Source organism: Eleutherodactylus coqui, chromosome 4 (genome assembly GCF_035609145.1).
Source record: "Eleutherodactylus coqui strain aEleCoq1 chromosome 4, aEleCoq1.hap1, whole genome shotgun sequence".
In the NCBI taxonomy this organism is placed as follows: domain Eukaryota; kingdom Metazoa; phylum Chordata; class Amphibia; order Anura; family Eleutherodactylidae; genus Eleutherodactylus; species Eleutherodactylus coqui.
The window spans coordinates 149,512,683-149,530,120 of NC_089840.1; positions in this window are offsets into that span (position 1 = coordinate 149,512,683).

The following is a 17,438-nucleotide window of genomic DNA, read 5'->3' on the forward strand; positions in this document are numbered from 1 at the left end:
AAAACTGAAATTGACCAGCACAGAACCCAGGCCCGGACAGAACTAAAAACCCTCCTTAATTGGCCCCAGGTGTACACCAACAGCTGACAGACCCATCAGAGTCAAAGAAGATAAATGCACAGTCAGGCTTCAAACTGATATAACAGGAATCAAACTAATCCTTAACTATAGAGTCCTTAAATATAAGAAACAAGGGTCTGTCTATTGCATTATTTAATTCCCTGGTGATTTGTCTATTTTAATCTTTTTAAGATGGCTCTGCACTACTTCCTGGGTTAGGCTGGCTTCACATGATCGGATTTCTACTGCATAATTTGCGGTCAGCGTCCACACGGAGGATCCACTGCAAATAGCATGAATTGAATTGATAGCATGAATTGAAAGGTATGTAAAATTGCTTTTTACTTTACACTTGAGGAAACAAATTGTGTATTCCACGAGCAGAAGAAAAATCGTAGCATGGTCTTTTTTTCTGCGCACTGTGGGCAGAAGGCCTCCATTGAAGTCAATGGAAGCCGTCCAATCCACAGCCCATCTGCAGTTTATATTGCGAATAGACTGCGGGTACCCGTGTTATTGCCTAGCAACGGCGCGGGAAAAAAACTAAAATTAAAAAAAAAATCTGTACTGTGCATGACCGACAGCGAGCATCCGCAGTCCTCCACAATAGAGTTTGTAAGTATAAGGGGTCGCCGGCCGGGGTTACAGACGGATCTGGTTCTGCCATGTGCTGCCGGCCCTAGACTGGAGAGATTTAGTAGAAAGTTTGCTTTATCATTCTTTTATCAAGTGTTTTCACAGAGGAAAATGAAATGTCAGATGAGATGCAGACTAATAGATTTACTTTCTCCCCTTATCACCCTCTACCATTTTTCCTACATTATTTATTAAAGGTCAACAATTTTAGTATTAATATTTTTACTATTTATACAGTCAAAGAACAGTTTAGGGTTATGACTATAGATGAGCGAGCACCAAAATGCTCGGGTGCTCGTTATTCGGGACGAACTTTTCGCGATGCTCGAGGGTTCGTTTCGAGTAACGAACCCCATTGAAGTCAATGGGCGACCTGAGCATTTTTGTATTTCGCCGATGCTCGCTAAGGTTTCCTTGTGTGAAAATCTGGGCAATTCAAGAAAGTGATGGGAACGACACAGCAACGGATAGGGCAGGCGAGAGGCTACATGTTGGGCTGTATCTCAAGTTCACAGGTCCCACTATTAAGCCACAATAGCGGCAAGAGTGGCCCCCCCCCTCCCAAAAACTTTTACTTCTGAAAAGCCCTCATTAGCATGGCATACCTTAGCTAAGCACCACACTACCTACAACAAAGCACAATCACTGCCTGCATGACACTCCACTGCCACTTCTCCTGGGTTACATGCTGCCCAACCGCCCCCCCTCCCCCCCACAGCGCACATCAAAGTGTCCCTGCGCAGCCTTCAGCTGCCGTAATGCCTCACCACCCTCATGTCTATTTAGAAGTGCGTCTGCCATGAGGAGGAACTGCAGGCACACACTGCAGAGGTTGGCACGGCTAGGCAGCGACCCTCTTTAAAAGTGGCGGGGCGATAGCCCACAATGCTGTACAGAAGCAATGAGAAATAGAATCCTGTGCCACCGCCATCAGGAGCTGCACACGTGGGCATAGCAATGGGGAACCTATGTGTCACACACTATTCATTCTGTCAAGGTGTCTCTGCATGCCCCAGTCAGACTGGTAATATGTACCTTAACAGTAACCGCGTTGGTGGTAATGTGGTGGTGACTGCGGACCTAGTAGCGCGGTTTTATTTTGTTGGTTTTCGGAATGTGGCCAGGATTAAGTGGGCCGTGGCGGGGGGATGGTGGGGGGTCTCTCTTGTAGTGTCGGTAAAGGTGAAATTCTTGGACTGCCACCAGACGAACCAATGCAAAGGCATTTGCCAAGAATGTTTGTTTTCCCTGTTGGAGGAGGAGGGGGATGTTTTTGAGGCACTACGTGTCCTCTACACGTGTCCGTGGTTATATGCACCTTTACAGTAACCGCGTTGGTGGTAATGTGGTGGTGACTGCGGACCTAGTAGCGCGGTTTTATTTTGTTGGTTTTCGGAATGTGGCCAGGATTAAGTGGGCCGTGGCGGGGGGATGGTGGGGGGTCTCTCTTGTAGTGTCGGTAAAGGTGAAATTCTTGGACTGCCACCAGACGAACCAATGCAAAGGCATTTGCCAAGAATGTTTGTTTTCCCTGTTGGAGGAGGAGGGGGATGTTTTTGAGGCACTACGTGTCCTCTACACGTGTCCGTGGTTATATGCACCTTTACAGTAACCGCGTTGGTGGTAATGTGGTGGTGACTGCGGACCTAGTAGCACGGTTTTATTTTGTTGGTTTTCGGAATGTGGCCAGGATTAAGTGGGCCGTGGCGGGGGGATGGTGGGGGGTCTTTCTTGTAGTGTCGGTAAAGGTGAAATTCTTGGACTGCCACCAGACGAACCAATGCAAAGGCATTTGCCAAGAATGTTTGTTTTCCCTGTTGGAGGAGGAGGGGGATGTTTTTGAGGCACTACGTGTCCTCTACACGTGTCCGTGGTTATATGCACCTTTACAGTAACCGCGTTGGTGGGAAATGGCCTCGCCGCCATCATGTCTTTGGGAAGCCTCTGTTTCCACACCCCAGAGACATACCATTAGCAGCGGTATAGGCAGAGCCCAGAATTCGTAACATTTCAGCCGTAGCATTAGGACAGGCCCCACTAACATATCACTAGCAGCATTATAGCGGGAGCGCAGTCTTCGTTCCATGTCAGCAATAGTAGCACTCAAGACAGGCCCCACTAACATATCACTAGCAGCATTATAGCGGGAGCGCAGTCTTCGTTCCATGTCAGTAATAGTAGCACTCAAGACAGGCCCCACTAACATATCACTAGCAGCATTATAGCGGGAGCACAGTCTTCGTTCCATGTCAGCAATAGTAGCACTCAAGACAGGCCCCACTAACATATCACTAGCAGCATTATATCGGGAGCGCAGTCTTCGTTCCATGTCAGCAATAGTAGCACTCAAGACAGGCCCCACTAACATATCACTAGCAGCATTATAGCGGGAGCGCAGTCTTCGTTCCATGTCAGCAATAGTAGCACTCAAGACAGGCCCCACTAACATATCACTAGCAGCATTATAGCGGGAGCGCAGTCTTCGTTCCATGTCAGCAATAGTAGCACTCAAGACAGGCCCCACTAACATATCACTAGCAGCATTATAGCGGGAGCGCAGTCTTCGTTCCATGTCAGCAATAGTAGCACTCAAGACAGGCCCCACTAACATATCACTAGCAGCATTATAGCGGGAGCGCAGTCTTCGTTCCATGTCAGCAATAGTAGCACTCAAGACAGGCCCCACTAACATATCACTAGCAGCATTATAGCGGGAGCGCAGTCTTCGTTCCATGTCAGCAATAGTAGCACTCAAGACAGGCCCCACTAACATATCACTAGCAGCATTATAGCGGGAGCGCAGTCTTCGTTCCATGTCAGCAATAGTAGCACTCAAGACAGGCCCCAGTAACAATTCCGAAGCAGCAGTATAGTGGGAGCGCAGTCTTCGTTCCATTTCAGTAGCTGCAGTATAGCCAAGGCCCAAGTTACATTTATGTAGCTAAAGTGTAGGCCAACCCCACACACACTTCTGTACCATGAGTGCAGGTGAAGAACATACAAATTGCTATGATTACACTGTAGGTGAGGGCCCCAAAAAATTGGTGTACCAACAGTACTAATGTACCTCAGTAAAAATTGGCCATGCCCAACCAAGATGGCAGGTGAAACCCATTAATCGCTTTGGTTAATGTGGCTTAAGTGGTAACTAGGCCTGGAGGCAGCCCAGTTTAACGAAAAATTGGTTCAAGTTAAAGTTTCACCGCTTTTAAGAGCATTGAAACATATAAAAATTGTTTCGAAAAATTAGATGAGTGAGCCTTGTGGCCCTAAGAAAAATTGCCCGTTCAGCGTGATTACCTGAGGTTTCAGGAGGAGGAGCAGGAGGAGGGGGAGGAATATTAGACACAGATTGATGAAGCAGAAATGTCCCCGTTTTGGATGGTGAGAGAGAACGTAGCTTCCATCCGCGGGTGCATAATACGTATTGCTTATGTATCGCTGCTGTCCGCTGGTGGAGAAGAGAAGTCTGGGGAAATCCAGGCTTTGTTCATCTTGATGAGTGTTAGCCTGTCGGCACTGTCGGTTGACAGGCGGGTACGCTTATCTGTGATGATTCCCCCAGCCGCACTAAACACCCTCTCCGACAAGACGCTAGCCGCAGGACAAGCAAGCACCTCCAGGGCATACAGCGCTAGTTCAGGCCACGTGTCCAGCTTCGACACCCAGTAGTTGTAGGGGGCAGAGGCGTCACCGAGGATGGTCGTGCGATCCGCTACGTACTCCCTCACCATCCTTTTACAGTGCTCCCGCCGACTCAGCCTTGACTGGGGAGCGGTGACACAGTCTTGCTGGGGAGCCATAAAGCTGGCCAGGCCCTTAAAGACTGTTGCACTGTCTGGGCTGTACATGCTGCTCGATCTACGCACCTCCCCTGCTACCTGGCCCTCGGAACTGCGCCTTCTGCCACTAGCGCTGTCGGATGGGAATTTTACCATCAGCTTGTCCGCCAGGGTCCTGTGGTATAGCAACACTCTCGAACCCCTTTCCTCTTCGGGAATGAGACTGGGAAGGTTCTCCTTATACCGTGGGTCGAGCAGTGTGTACACCCAGTAATCCGTAGTGGCCAGAATGCGTTGAATGCGAGGGTCACGAGAAAGGCATCCTAACATGAAGTCAGCCATGTGTGCCAGGGTACCTGTACGCAACACATGGCTGTCCGCACTAGGAAGATCACTTTCAGGATCCTCCTCCTCCTCCTCCTCCTCCTCCTCCTCAGGCCATACACGCTGAAATGATGACAGCCCAGCAGCATGTGTACCGTCAGCAGTGGGCCAAGCTGTCTCTTCCCCCTCCTCCTCATCCTCCTCATCCTCCTCCTCCTCCTCCTGAACGCGCTGAGATATAGACAGGAGGGTGCGCTGACTATCCAGCGACATACTGTCTTCCCCCGGCTCTGTTTCCGAGCGCAAAGCGGCTGCCTTTATGGTTTGCAGGGAAGTTCTCAAGATGCATAGCAGAGGAATGGTGATGCTAATGATTGCAGCATCGCCGCTCACCACCTGGGTAGACTGATCAAAGTTTCGAAGGACCTGGCAGATGTCTGCCAACCAGGGCCACTCTTCTGAAAAGAATTGAGGAGGCTGACTCCCACTGCGCCACCCATGTTGGAGTTGGTATTCCACTATAGCTCTACGCTGCTCATAGAGCCTAGCCAACATGTGGAGCGTAGAGTTCCACCGTGTGGGCACGTCGCACAGCAGTCGGTGCACTGGCAGATTAAAGCGATGTTGCAGGGTGCGCAGGGTGGCAGCGTCCGTGTGGGACTTGCGGAAATGTGCGCAGAGCCGGCGCACCTTTACGAGCAGGTCTGACAAGCGTGGGTAGCTTTTCAGAAAGCGCTGAACCACCAAATTAAAGACGTGGGCCAGGCATGGCACGTGCGTGAGGCTGCCGAGCTGCAGAGCCGCCACCAGGTTACGGCCGTTGTCACACACGACCATGCCCGGTTGGAGTCTCAGCGGCGCAAGCCAACGGTCGGTCTGCTCTGTCAGACCCTGCAGCAATTCGTGGGCCGTGTGCCTCCTATCTCCCAAGCTGAGTAGTTTCAGCACGGCCTGCTGACGCTTGCCCACCGCTGTGCTGCCACGCCGCGCGACACCGACTGCTGGCGACGTCCTGCTGCTGCTGACACATCTAGATTGCGAGACAGAGGTTGAGGAGGAGGAGGAGGAGGAGGGTGCTTTAGTGGAAGAAGCATACACCGCCGCAGATACCACCACCGAGCTGTGGCCCGCAATTCTGGGGGTGGGTAGGACGTGAGCGGTCCCAGGCTCTGACTCTGTCCCAGCCTCCACTAAATTCACCCAATGTGCCGTCAGGGAGATATAGTGGCCCTGCCCGCCTGTGCTTGTCCACGTGTCCGTTGTTAAATGGACCTTGGCAGTAACCGCGTTGGTGAGGGCGCGTACAATGTTGCGGGAGACGTGGTCGTGCAGGCCTGGGACGGCACATCGGGAAAAGTAGTGGCGACTGGGAACTGAGTAGCGCGGGGCCGCCGCCGCCATCATAGCTTTGAAGGACTCCGTTTCCACAACTCTATACGGCAGCATCTCAAGGCTGATAAATTTGGCTATGTGGACGGTTAACGATTGAGCGTGCGGGTGCGTGGTGGCGTACTTGCGCTTGCGCTCCAACACTTGCGCTAGCGACGGCTGGACTGTGCGGTGCGAGACATTGCTGGATGGGGCCGAGGACAGCGGAGGTGAGGGTGTGGGTGCAGGCCATGAGACGGTTGTGCCTGTGTCCTGAGAGGGAGGTTGGATCTCAGTGGCAAGTTGGGGCACAGGGGGAGAGGCAGCGGTGCAAACCGGAGGCGGTGAACGGCCTTCGTCCCACCTTGTGGGGTGCTTGGCCATCATATGTCTGCGCATGCTGGTGGTGGTGAGGCTGTTGGTGGTGGCTCCCCGGCTGATCTTGGCGCGACAAAGGTTGCACACCACTGTTCGTCGGTCGTCAGGCGTCTCTGTGAAAAACTGCCAGACCTTAGAGCACCTCGGCCTCTGCAGGGTGGCATGGCGCGAGGGTGTGCTTTGGGAAACACTTGGTGGATTATTCGGTCTGGCCCTGCCTCTACCCCTGGCCACCGCACTGCCTCTTGCAACCTGCCCTGCTGATGCCCTTGCCTCCCCCTCTGAAGACCTGTCCTGAGTAGGCGTTGCACACCAGGTGGGGTCAGTCACCTCATCGTCCTGCTGCTCTTCCTCCGAATCCTCTGTGCGCTGCTCCCTTGGACTTACTGCCCTTACTACTACCTCACTGCAAGACAACTGTGTCTCATCGTCATCGTCCTCCTCACCCACAGAAAGTTCTTGAGACAGTTGGCGGAAGTCCCCAGCCTCTTCCCCCGCACCCCGGGAACTTTCGAATGGTTGGGCATCAGTGACGATAAACTCCTCTGGTGGGAGAGGAACCACTGCTGCCCAATCTGAGCAGGGGCCCGAGAACAGTTCCTGGGAGTGTTCCCGCTCCTGAGCAGGTGTCATTGTAGTGGAGTGAGGAGGCTGGGAGGAAGGAGGAGCAGCAGACAGAGGATTCGGATTTGCAGCAGTGGACGGCGCAGAACTGTGGCTGGACGATAGGTTGCTCGAAGCACTTTCTGCCATCCAGGACAGGACCTGCTCACACTGCTCATTTTCTAATAAAGGTCTCCCGCGTGGACCCATTAATTGGGCGATGAATGTGGGGACGCCAGAAACGTGCCTCTCTCCTAATCGCGCAGCAGTCGGCTGCAACACACCTGGATCAGGAGCTCGGCCTGTGCCCACACCCTCACTTGGGCCTACGCGTCCTCGGCCACGTCCACGTCCACGTCCTCTAGGCTTACCCCTACCCCTCAGCATGCTGTATTACCAGTGATTTGATTTCCCAGGCAGGAAATAAATTGGCGCAAGCCTGCAGGCCAAATATAATTTCTTTTCCTTTTTAGCAAAGGGAAGACCCCACTGCGTATATTCAATGAACAAGAAGTTTAATATCTGTGGTGTGGCCCTCAAAAAGTGTCACACAACTATAGTGTAGCAGAGTTATTAACTCTAGCAGAGCAGGTATTTGCCAGTCAGGAAAGACAATGGCGCAAGCCTGCAGTAAACCGTAGCTGGTTGCGTCTGATTTTTGTACATTGTCCACGCAGCACACACGTACACGGAGACCTTAGGACTGACACAGGCAGGCCAAATATAATTTCTTTTCCTTTTTTGCAAAGGGAAGCCCCCACTGCGTATATTCAATGAACAATAAGTTTAATATCTGTGGTGTGGCCCTCAAAAAGTGTCACACAACTATAGTGTAGCAGAGTTATTAACTCTAGCAGAGCAGGTATTTGCCAGTCAGGAAAGACAATGGCGCAAGCCTGCAGTAAACCGTAGCTGGTTGCGTCTGATTTTTGTACGTTGTCCACGCAGCACACACGTACACGGAGACCTTAGGACTGACACAGGCTGGCCAAATATAATTTTTTGTCCTTTTTAGCAAAGGGAAGCACCCACTGCGTATATTCAATGAACAATAACTTTTAGAACTGTAGTGTGGCCCTGAAAAAGTGACACACAACTTTAGTGTAGCAGAGTTATTAACTCTAGCAGAGCAGGTATTTGCCAGTCAGGAAAGACAATGGCGCAAGCCTGCAGTAAACCGTAGCTGGTTGCGTCTGATTTTTGTACGTTGTCCACGCAGCACACACGTACACGGAGACCTTAGGACTGACACAGGCTGGCCAAATATAATTTTTTGTCCTTTTTAGCAAAGGGAAGCACCCACTGCGTATATTCAATGAACAATAACTTTTAGAACTGTAGTGTGGCCCTGAAAAAGTGACACACAACTTTAGTGTAGCAGAGTTATTAACTCTAGCAGAGCAGGTATTTGCCAGTCAGGAAAGACAATGGCGCAAGCCTGCAGTAAACCGTAGCTGGTTGCGTCTGATTTTTGTACGTTGTCCACGCAGCACACACGTACACGGAGACCTTAGGACTGACACAGGCAAGCCAAATATAATTTCTTTTCCTTTTTTGCAAAGGGAAGCCCCCACTGCGTATATTCAATGAACAAGAAGTTTAATATCTGTGGTGTGGCCCTCAAAAAGTGTCACACAACTATAGTGTAGCAGAGTTATTAACTCTAGCAGAGCAGGTATTTGCCAGTCAGGAAAGACAATGGCGCAAGCCTGCAGTAAACCGTAGCTGGTTGCGTCTGATTTTTGTACGTTGTCCACGCAGCACACACGTACACGGAGACCTTAGGACTGACACAGGCAGGCCAAATATAATTTTTTGTCCTTTTTAGCAAAGGGAAGCACCCACTGCGTATATTCAATGAACAATAACTTTTAGAACTGTAGTGTGGCCCTGAAAAAGTGACACACAACTTTAGTGTAGCAGAGTTATTAACTCTAGCAGAGCAGGTATTTGCCAGTCAGGAAAGACAATGGCGCAAGCCTGCAGTAAACCGTAGCTGGTTGCATGTGATTTTTGTACGTTGTCCACGCAGCACACACGTACACGGAGACCTTAGGACTGACACAGGCAGGCCAAATATAATTTCTTTTCCTTTTTTGCAAAGGGAAGCACCCACTGCGTATATTCAATGAACAAGAAGTTTAATATCTGTGGTGTGGCCCTCAAAAAGTGTCACACAACTATAGTGTAGCAGAGTTATTAACTCTAGCAGAGCAGGTATTTGCCAGTCAGGAAAGACAATGGCGCAAGCCTGCAGTAAACCGTAGCTGGTTGCGTCTGATTTTTGTACGTTGTCCACGCAGCACACACATACACGGAGACCTTAGGACCGACACAGGCTGGCCAAATATAATTTTTTGTCCTTTTTAGCAAAGGGAAGCACCCACTGCGTATATTCAATGAACAAGAAGTTTAATATCTGTGGTGTGGCCCTCAAAAAGTGTCACACAACTATAGTGTAGCAGAGTTATTAACTCTAGCAAAGCAGGTATTTGCCAGTCAGGAAAGACAATGGCGCAAGCCTGCAGTAAACCGTAGCTGGTTGCGTCTGATTTTTGTACGTTGTCCACGCAGCACACACGTACACGGAGACCTTAGGACTGACACAGGCTGGCCAAATATAATTTTTTGTCCTTTTTTGCAAAGGGAAGGACCCACTGCGTATATTCAATGAACAATAACTGTGTTGTGGCCCTGCCTACACAATTCTGTCCCTGTAGTATCAATGGAGGGTGCAATGCTCTGCACAGACGATTTTTAGAAAAAAAAAAATATGCAACACTGCTAACAGCAGCCAGCACAGTACTGCACACGGTTAAATGTGGCCCTAGAAAGGACCGTTGAGGTTCTTGAAGGCTACACTCACTCCTAACACTCTCCCTGCCTATACACCACTTCTGTCCCTAATGCCGAGTGCAATGCTCTGCACTGCCGATTTTGAGAAAAAACAAAAACAAAACACTGCTAGCAGCAGCCTGCACACAGGTAGATGTGGCCCTGAGAAGGACCGTTGGGGTTCTTGAAGCCTACACTGACTCCTAACGCTCTCCCTACAGCAGCACCAGCACGATAGTACTTTCCCTCAGCTAACTCACAAGGCATGTGTGGCGAGCCGCGGGAGGGGCCGACTTTTATACTCGGGTGACATCAGATCTCCCCAGCCACTCACAGCAGGGGGGTGGTATAGGGCTTGAACGTCACAGGGGGAAGTTGTAATGCCTTCCCTGTCTTTCAATTGGCCAGAAAAGCGCGCTAACGTCTCAGAGAGGAAACTGAAAGTAACCGGAACACCGCGTGGTACTCGTTACGAGTAACGAGCATCCCGAACACCCTAATATTCGCACGAATATCAAGCTCGGACGAGTACGTTCGCTCATCTCTAGTTATGACCCATTTAGATAGGACGACAGTCATCTAAACAACTTCACGAGAGCTGATGTCATTAGTACGGTTGTTAGTGCTCATACGGAGCGTTTAGACAAGCAGAATAACTGCTGGATCACAGGTTTGGTACTCAGCACTTCACCTTCGATGTGAAGCGCTGAGCAGGGAACATTTACACTCAATGAGAATCTGGCAATCCAACAATGATTTTTAAGCTGACTGAAAGTTAGCTATAATGAAAAAGGAACTAATACTAAGCAATTTTTTTTTGCATTTACACAAGATAATTATTGCTCATTTTCGTTTGTTAAAACGAATTATGAGCATTAATTAGAGATAAGCGAGCACCAAAATGTTTGGGTGCTCGTTACTCGAGCCGAGCTTTGTGTAATGCTCGAGAGCTCGGCTCGAGTAACGAACCCCATTGAAGTTAATGGGAGACTCGAGCATTTTTAAAGGTGCCCCATGCTCTGCATTCTTTTCAATGGAGCCGTGGCTCCAAATAGTTAAAAAAAAACAAAAAACGATAGTGACCTCCCTTCAGTTGCCGGGGCTCAGCCGTGTCTTCTCCGGCTCAGCCAATCACTATCAGCTCTTTCAGCAGGCGGAGATTTTAAATCCCCGCCTGCTGATAGATCAGGACTACAGAGCCGCGGACAACGCGGAGAAGACGAATGAATGACAGGCGAGAGCTGCTTGTGATTGGCTAAGCACCTCAGCCAATCACAATCCGCTCTTTCAGCAGACGGGGATTTTAAATCCCCATCTACTGATAGATCAGGACTAGAGAGCCGGGGACAGCGCAGAGAAGACGTGGCTTAGCCCTAGCAGCTAAAGGGAGGTGAGTATGGATTTTTTTCAAATTTTTTTTTTCTTTTAACACTATTTTGCATTGTTTTTCAGGGAAGGGGTTATATTTAAAGCCCTTCCCTGAAATCCAATTACTGGGGGCCAGCAGCAGGATCCTCTACTGCAGCTGTGATGTGTGACAGCTGCGGTACGGAATTGAAGAATTCCTCTGCTGCATCTGTTACAAATGGGGCAGATGTAGCAGCAGGGAATTCTTTTAACTAGCGGGGATGAAGGAAACATCTGCCACATGTGGCAGATGTGTTCTTCATCCCCGCGGGGGACACGGCAGCAGCAGAGGGTGCGTTTTTTGTTTGTTTTTTTTTACACTAAAAACAATTAGGGGTGCAGACCATTGTTTTCAATGGAGGTGGGGAGGAGAGGGTCGAAATTTTCTTGAGAACCACATGGTGCTCGGCTCAAGTAACAAGTACTTCGAGTTTGCTAATGCTCGGACGGGCATGCTCGCTCATCTCTAGCATTAATCTTCGCGTATAAATTGCCTTTTAGTTTTATTCTCCTTGGCAATAAGTCTCTCTGTCTCCATCTTTGCTGCTTTTTATCTGATTTTTACATCATTTATTTTTTCCCCTATAGGTTTTCATTGCTTATTCGCTTCCTTCTTGTTTTAGTAATTGAAATGCTTTTCTTTTTGTTGCTCATTGCCCCCTTTACATCTAGTTTGCCACCTACACGTTGGTTTTCTCGTACTCCTTACCCTTTTTTTCCTGTAATATATGACCTGCTCACAGTAAGTATTTAGGATGTTTTTTTTCCTCATTTATTGTCTGTACTCTCATTTTTGAGGACATTAACCCCATCAGTAAAGTTAAGGGCATCACTAAGCTGATTGAACTTCACCTTTCTAAAGTTTTGTATTTTCATAGCTCCCATATAAAACTCTCTCTTGAAGGACAAGTTGAAATGTATTATATTATGGTCACTATTTCCCTAGTGATCCACAACCTGCACCTCTGTTACTCTGTTGTTACATTCTTCCTGGCTGACAACAGGAACCTGGTACGAGAGCAGCCAGAACGGACATGGAAACTAGCTTATACAGGTGGCTAGACGCAGAACAGGCAAAAGAAGTGAGGAAAAGGATAGAGCTGTCACTCAGAACATAGATGGGGAGAGTGACCCTAGGGAGGATAGGAGGACCCTACCTATAAGCGGGGCAATCGCCTTGATAAAGGCGGCCCTGCACTAAAACCTCAGGCCTGACTATCCCTGAGGGGTAGTACATGAAACCATGCAGAACTGACAGCAAACAAATGCAAGACAGACAATAGACACACACAGGGAACAAACCCGAACACAGAAGCCAGACACACAGCAGCGCTGAACAGACTGACAGCTCAGGGAACACTGAAAAATCATTGGCAACTCCCAGCCAAGAAGAGCAGGATTACTTAGGGAAGAGTGAGAAGCCGATTGGCTGACAACAATGTCAATCACCAGCCACACCTCGCTGGCAGCTGCAGGACTAATTAACCTGGACTAGTACACACAGGAGATGTTACCCTGGCTAGACAGAATAGAACCTACAGAAACAAAGGTGTGCTGGCAAATACTTGACAGTGTGTTGACTGTGACGTCACATCTGTAAGGTTTTTGGGGTATTATTAAGTCCTGTACAGCTTGCGTAAGGTAATTATCTGGATGAATTATTATTTTCACTTGGAAACTTTCATGTTCACTAATAGAGACGAGCGAACGTACTCGTCCGAGCTTGATACTCGTTCGAGTATTAGCGTGTTCGAGATGCTCGTTACTCGTAACGAGTACCACGCGATGTTCGGGTTACTTTCACTTTCCTCTCTGAGACGTTAGCGCGCTTTTCTGGCCAATTGAAAGACAGGGAAGGCATTACAACTTCCCCCTGCGACGTTCAAGCCCTATACAACCCCCCTGCAGTGAGTGGCTGGGGAGATCAGGTGTCACCCGAGTATAAAAATCGGCCCCTCCCGCGGCTCGCCTCAGATGCATTGTGAGATAGCTGAGGGACAGTGCTATTGGTGCCGGAGCTGCTATAGGGAGAGTGTTAGGAGTTAGTGTAGGCTTCAAGAACCCCAACGGTCCTTCTTAGGGCCACATCTAACCGTGTGCAGTACTGTGGAGGCTGCTGTTAGCAGTGTTGCAAATTTTTTTTTTTGGTATATCGGCCGTGCAGAACATTGCGCCCTGCAGTAATACTACAGGGACAGAATTGTGTAGGCAGGGCCAGAAGACATCTTATTGATTGAATATACGCAGTGGTCCTTTTGCAAAAAAAGATTTGAAAAAAATCTATTTGGCCTGCCTGTCACTCTGCTCAGTGTTGTGGGTCCGTGTGTGCTGGGGGTAAAATTTCTCCAAATAAATACGCAGCCAGCTAAGTGTTACAGCAGGCGTGCGCCAAATTATTTCCTGGCTCTGAAATCACCGCTCTGTTGCACTTAATAACAGTGCAACACTGCAGTTCCGTCACACAGTCCAGGGACAGAATTGTGTAGGCAGGGCCAGAAGACATATATAGATTGAATATACGCAGTGGTCCTTTTGCAAAAAAAGATTTGAAAAAAATCTATTTGGCCTGCCTGTCACTCTGCTCAGTGTTGTGGGTCCGTGTGTGCTGGGGGTAAAATTTCTCCAAATAAATACGCAGCCAGCTAAGTGTTACAGCAGGCGTGCGCCAAATTATTTCCTGGCTCTGAAATCACCGCTCTGTTGCACTAAATAACAGTGCAACACTGCAGTTCCGTCACACAGTCCAGGGACAGAATTGTGTAGGCAGGGCCAGAAGACATATATAGATTGAATATACGCAGTGGTCCTTTTGCAAAAAAAGATTTGAAAAAAATCTATTTGGCCTGCCTGTCACTCTGCTCAGTGTTGTGGGTCTGTGTGTGCTGGGGGTAAAATTTCTCCAAATAAATACGCAGCCAGCTAAGTGTTACAGCAGGCGTGCGCCAAATTATTTCCTGGCTCTGAAATCACCGCTCTGTTGCACTTAATAACAGTGCAACACTGCAGTTCCGTCACACAGTCCAGGGACAGAATTGTGTAGGCAGGGCCAGAAGACATATATAGATTGAATATACGCAGTGGTCCTTTTGCAAAAAAAGATTTGAAAAAAATCTATTTGGCCTGCCTGTCACTCTGCTCAGTGTTGTGGGTCCGTGTGTGCTGGGGGTAAAATTTCTCCAAATAAATACGCAGCCATCTAAGTGTTACAGCAGGCTTGCGCCAAATTATTTCCTGGCGTTCCGTAAGCGAACTCAGCCTCAAACCACGGGCCAATAAGCGGCACATTTAATTACAGTGTTGTGTTTCTGCATTCCTGGTAATACAGCATGCTGAGGGGTAGGGGTAGGCCTAGAGGACGTGGGCACGGCCGAGGACGCGGAGGCCCTAGTCCGGGTGTGGGCACAGGCCGAGCTCCTGATCCTGGTGTATCGCAGCCGACTGCTGCGGGATTAGGAGAGAGGCACGTTTCTGGCGTCCCCACATTCATAGCACATTTAATGGTTCCACGCGGTAGACCCTTATTAGAAAATGAGCAGTGTGAGCAGGTCCTGTCGTGGATGGCAGAAAGTGCTTCCAGCAACCTATTGTCCACCCAGAGTTCTGCGCCGTCCACTGCTGCAACTCAGAATCCTCTGGCTGCTGCTCCTCCTTCCTCCCAGCCTCCTCACTCCATGAAAATGAGACATTCTGAGGAGCGGGCAGACTCCCAGGAACTGTTCTCGGACCCCTGCTCAGATTGGGCAGCAGTGGTTCCTATCCCACCAGAGGAGTTTATCGTGACTGATGCCCAACCATTGCAAAGTTCCCGGGGTCCGGGGAATGAGGCTGGGGACTTCCGGCAACTGCTCAAGACCTTTCAGTGGGTGAGAAGGCCGATGACGATGAGACACAGTTGTCTATCAGTGAGGTAGTAGTAAGGGCATTAAGTCAGAGGGAGGAGCGCACCGAGGATTCTGAGGAAGAGCAGCAGGAGGACGATGAGGTGACTGACCCCACCTGGTTTGCTACGCCTACTGAGGACAGGTCTTCAGAGGGGGAGGCAAGGGCAGCAGCAGGGCAGGTTGCAAGAGGCAGTGCGGTGTGCAGGGGTAGAGGCAGGGCCAGACCGAATAATCCACCAACTGTTTCCCAAAGCGCCCCCTTGCGCCATGCCACCCTGCAGAGGCCGAGGTGCTCTAAGGTCTGGCAGTTTTTCACTGAGAGTGCAGACGACCGACGAACAGTGGTGTGCAACCTTTGTCGCGCCAAGATCAGTCGGGGAGCCACCACCACCAGCCTCACCTCCACCAGCATGCGCAGACATATGATGGCCAAGCACCCCACAAGGTGGGGCGAAGGCCGTTCACCGCCTCCGGTTTGCACCGCTGCCTCTCCCCCTGTGCCCCAACCTGCCACTGAGATCCAACCCCGCTCTGAGGACACAGGCACTACCATCTCCTGGCCCGCACCCACACCCTCACCTCAGCTGTCCTCGGCCCCATCCAGCAATGTCTGTCAGCGCAGCGTCCAGCCGTCGCTAGCGCAAGTGTTTGAGCGCAAGCGCAAGTACGCCGCCACGCACCCGCACGCTCAAGCGTTAAACGTGCACGTAGCCAAATTTATCAGCCTGGAGATGCTGCCGTATAGGGTTGTGGAAACGGAGTCCTTCAAAAGTGTGATGGCGGCGGCGGCCCCGCGCTACTCAGTTCCCAGTCGCCACTACTTTTCCCGATGTGCCGTCCCAGCCCTGCACGACCACGTCTCCCGCAACATTGTACGTGCCCTCACCAACGCGGTTACTGCCAAGGTCCACTTAACAACGGACACGTGGACAAGCACAGGCGGGCAGGGCCACTATATCTCCCTGACGGCACATTGGGTGAATTTAGTGGAGGCTGGGACAGAGTCAGAGCCTGGGACCGCTCACGTCCTACCCACCCCCAGAATTGCGGGCCACAGCTCGGTGGTGGTATCTGCGGCGGTGTATGCTTCCTCCACTAAACCACCCTCCTCCCCCTCCGCAACCTCTGTCTCGCAATCAAGATGTGTCAGCAGCAGCAGCACGTCGCCAGCAGTCGGTGTCGCGCGTCGTGGCAGCACAGCGGTGGGCAAGCGTCAGCAGGCCGTGCTGAAACTACTCAGCTTAGGAGATAAGAGGCACACGGCCCACGAACTGCTGCAGGGTCTGACAGAGCAGACCGACTGCTGGCTTGCACCGCTGAGCCTCCAACCGGGCATGGTCGTGTGTGACAACGGCCGTAACCTGGTGGCGGCTCTGCAGCTCGGCAGCCTCACGCACGTGCCATGCCTGGCCCACGTCTTTAATTTGGTGGTTCAGCGCTTTCCGAAAAGCTACCCTCGCTTGTCAGACCTGCTCGGAAAGGTGCGCCGGCTCTGCGCACATTTCCGCAAGTCCCACACGGACGCTGCCACCCTGCGCACCCTGCAACATCGGTTTAATCTGCCAGTGCACCGACTGCTGTGCGACGTGCCCACACGGTGGAACTCTACGCTCCACATGTTGGCCAGACTCTATGAGCAGCGTAGAGCTATAGTGGAATACCAACTCCAACATGGGCGGCGCAGTGGGAGTCAGCCTCCTCAATTATTTTCAGAAGAGTGGGCCTGGTTGGCAGACATCTGCCAGGTCCTTCGAAACTTTGAGGAGTCTACCCAGGTGGTAAGCGGCGATGCTGCAATCATTAGCGTCACCATTCCTCTGCTATGCCTCTTGAGAAGTTCCCTGCAAAGCATAAAGGCAGACGCTTTGCACTCGGAAACAGAGCCGGGGGAAGACAGTATGTCGCTGGATAGTCAGAGCACCCTCATGTCTATATCTCAGCGCGGTGAGGAGGAGGAGGAGGAGGAGGAAGATGAGGAGGAGGGGGAAGACACAGCTTGGCCCACTGGTGAGGGTAGACATGCTGCTGGCCTGTCATCCTTTCAGCGTGTATGGCCTGAGGAGGAGGAGGAGGAGGAGGAGGATCCTGAAAGTGATCTTCCTAGTGAGGACAGCCATGTGTTGCGTACAGGTACCCTGGCACACATGGCTGACTTCATGTTAGG